Here is a 4,126-nt window from a genome sequence, read left to right on the forward strand (position 1 = left end):
ATTCAGAACTCGTTACGACCATTACGAGTTTCTAGTTATGCCTTTCGGATTAACGAATGCACCTGCAGTTTTCATGGACCTCATGAACCGAGTGTGCAAGCCTTACCTGGATAAGTTTGTCATAGTGTTCATTGACGACATCCTGATCTATTCGAAAAGCCAGGAAGAACACGAGCAACATCTGAGGCTTATTCTGGAACTTCTTCGAAAAGAGCAGTTGTATGCCAAGTTTTCGAAATGTGACTTTTGGCTTCGCGAAGTCCACTTTCTAGGCCATGTGGTAAACAAGGATGGGATTCATGTTGATCCATCCAAGGTTGACTCGATCAAGAACTGGCCTGCACCCCGTACACCAACCGAAATCTGCCAATTCTTGGGTTTGGCAGGATACTACAGAAGATTTATCAAGGATTTCTCCAAGATTGCGAAACCCCTCACTTCACTGACTCAGAAGGGTGTCACCTATCGTTGGGGTGATGCACAGGAGTCCGCATTTCAGCACTTAAAAGATAGACTTTGAAGCGCGCCTATCCTCTCATTGCCTGAAGGCACAGATGATTTTGTGGTTTATTGCGACGCTTCCATCCAAGGACTTGGTTGTGTGTTGATGCAACGTGACAAGGTCATTTCCTATGCATCGCGCCAACTTAAAGTTCACGAAAGGAACTACACTACACACGACCTAGAATTGGGAGCAGTCGTTTTCGCGCTTAAGATATGGAGACACTACCTGTACGGTACCAAGTGCACCATTTACACCGATCACAGGAGTCTCGAGCCTATCTTCAAGCAAAAGGAGTTAAACATGCGTCAACGCCGATGGGTCGAACTCTTGAACGATTATGAATGCGCTATCAAATACCATCCAGGCAAAGCCAATGTTGTGGTTGACGCCCTCAGACGAAAGGATACTATACCTAAGCGTGTACGTGCGTTACAGCTTACCATCCAATCTAACCTTCCAGCTCAGATTCGCGATGCTCAGATTGAAGCATTGAAAACAGAGAACATCAGGGCTGAGTCCTTACGAGGATCGAAGCAACGGCTAGAACAAAAAGAAAACGGAGCCTACTATGTTAACGGACGCATCTGGGTTCCACTGTATGGAGACCTACGCGAGCTTGTGATGGATGAAGCACATAAGTCTCGTTATTCAGTACATCCTGGTTCGGATAAGATGTACCACGACCTATAGACTACATACTGGTGGCCTTATATGAAAGCCAGCATAGCAACCTACGTCGGTAAATGCTTGACTTGTGCTAGGGTCAAGGTCGAATATCAGAAACCATCAGGCCCACTTCAACAACCAGAGATACCTAAGTGGAAATGGGAGCAAATTTCCATGGATTTCGTTACTGGCCTGCCCAGATCTCAGCGCGGAAACGATACCATTTGGGTAATCGTGGATCGACTGACCAAGTCTGCACATTTTCTACCTATCAGGGAAACGGATAAGTTTTCCACTCTAGCAGACATCTACCTAAAGGAAGTAGTATCAAGGCACGGAGTGCCAACCTCCATCATTTCAGATCGTGACGCGCATTTTACTTCTGAACTGTGGCAAGCTATGCATAAGTCTTTTGGCTCACGTTTAGATATGAGCACCGCTTATCATCCAAAGACAGATGGACAATCTGAACGCACCATCCAAACCCTTGAGGACATGCTTAGAGCATGCGTAATCGACTTCGGCAATGGCTGGGAAAAGCATCTTCCGTTAGTGGAGTTTTCTTATAACAACAGCTACCACACCAGCATCCAGGCCGCTCCGTTTGAGGCATTGTACGGAAGTAAATGCCGATCACCTCTCTGTTGGGCAGAAGTTGGTGACACTCAAATCACTGGCCCAGAAATCGTAGTAGATACAACAGAAAAGATTGCTCAGGTACGACAGCGAATGGCGGCAGCTCGTGACCGTCAGAAAAGCTATGCCGATAAACGAAGAAAACCACTCGAGTTCCAGGTTGGGGATCGAGTGCTACTCAAAGTCTCACCTTGGAAAGGTGTAGTCCGTTTTGGCAAACGAGGCAAGCTCAATCCGCGTTACGTCGGACCATTCGAGATCATGGAGAAAATTGGCAAAGTCGCGTACAGGCTGAACCTACCGGAAGAACTCAGTGGAGTTCACAACGTATTCCATGTGTCGAATCTGAAGAAGTGTCTGTCAGATGAGACCCTCATAGTCCCTCTTAAGGAACTCACAATCGACTACCAGCTGCGGTTCGTCGAGGAACCAGTAGAGATTACGGATCGAGATGTTAAGATCCTCAAGCATACCAGGATACCTCTGGTCCGAGTTCGTTGGAATGCTCGTCGTGGCCCAGAGTATACCTGGGAATGAGAAGACCAAATGAAACTCAAATATCCCCAGTTGTTCGGAAACAGTGCAACCACTACTGAGGCTGAAGCTACTGCAGAATTTCGGGACGAAATTCCAAATCAACAGGGGGATGATGTGACACCCCAGGAAAAACCAGTAAACAACGCAACTTAACTAGCTTCCTCAGTAACCACGTGCTAAATTTCGGGACGAAAATTTCTTAACAGGGGGAGAATGTGACAACCCTCAAATTTGCATGTAACCGTACAGTTTATTAATGATAATAAAAGTACTTGATGACTGTGCTGAATCATTTAACTGCTCTCCGATTACTGTGTTATAGTTACATGTGTGTGTTAGCATACTAGTAGTATACAGAAAAGTTGCTAAATAGTCCAGTATATTTTCCTATGTGTTAGGAATTAATTTCGTTACAAAAAGATGCACAAAAGACGCTTTACGGGACAATTAAACGCTTTAACGAAACGATGCAAAACCGAACAACCAGACATTACCCGAGACACGAAAATATTGTCAGAAATATTATTTTATCATTTTAAATTATTTACGGTCATAAAAATCTCTATACACCATGTAAACATGACATACACTCACTACACTTGGAAATACCCTTAACCTTCTAACCTAATACCTTTTAATTAACAAAAATTTACACTTTACCCCCCCCCCCAACTGATTTTCTGCCATGATTAGTGAAAATATTTTGTTTTGATTTTGTAAAAAGAGGATCTCTATCCTATTGGTCCAAAAAGCATAATATGATTACCCTAGGATTAGAAGGGTGCATATTTCCAAGACTCACCATCATTACTATCAAGCTTACACTCCACCTCTCTCCTCCCTTCTAAATCTCGGCTCACACACCCCCCCCCTCTCTCCATAACCGAATTCACCACCACATTCCTTCACCATCTCCATTTCTTTCACTAAAAGCTCTCATTCAAAGATTTAGGATTCATCCATAGAAGTGCAAGATTGAAGGTTGTCAAGGAAGCTTGATTCAAGTTTTGTCACCAACATTTCACCATCATCTCATTCTAAGATTACTACCCTAGCCTTGTGCTAGTAGTAAGTCCCTTCATACTCTTGTTTCCACCTTGATTCTTGTTACGATTTGTTGAATGTTTATGACACACAAAGCTTAAACACTAAAATATAAACTTAAGTTTCTGCCTAAAAACTTTATGTAAAAAGGTTGTGTGAAGTTGAAATCTGGATGGTTTAGGTTTGGTTAAAGCATGATTGAAGTTTTAACATTTGTTCATCAATAAACCATGGTTAGGATCTTCGTTTATGCACTTTTAGTCACCTCTACAATATAAACAGCTTGCTGAGTTGGATTTTCAGCCAACTTTAACAGGCTGTAACGGGATCATTTTAAATCGAAAAACGGATTTTCTGAAGCCTAAAATGAGTATTTTGGAATAACTAAACAAATGGCACTGGAATCGTAATTTTTCGAAACCGTTTACTATTTTTAAAAGACTATTTTTGGACAGCAGCTCAAGCTGCATTTTTACTGCAGAAAAAGTGTGTTGTTTTCGAAGTCACAAGCTGAAACCTGAGTGAAACCGACACATGGAATTTTTACAGTAGATGGACACCGTTGTCAGGACGACCCGCCAACTGGAATTTTGTCAAACGGACTTACGGTTAATTTTTAGTGAATATTTCCGTAAACTGCAATCAGAAAGTATCAAATCAGATTGCAGTCGAGAAAACGATTTTCTATAAAATATGGGTAACGAACTGGACTTTGATATTTTTACATAATAAACTTTG

This window comes from Helianthus annuus, chromosome 12, assembly GCF_002127325.2.
Source record: "Helianthus annuus cultivar XRQ/B chromosome 12, HanXRQr2.0-SUNRISE, whole genome shotgun sequence".
NCBI classification, from domain to species: domain Eukaryota; kingdom Viridiplantae; phylum Streptophyta; class Magnoliopsida; order Asterales; family Asteraceae; genus Helianthus; species Helianthus annuus.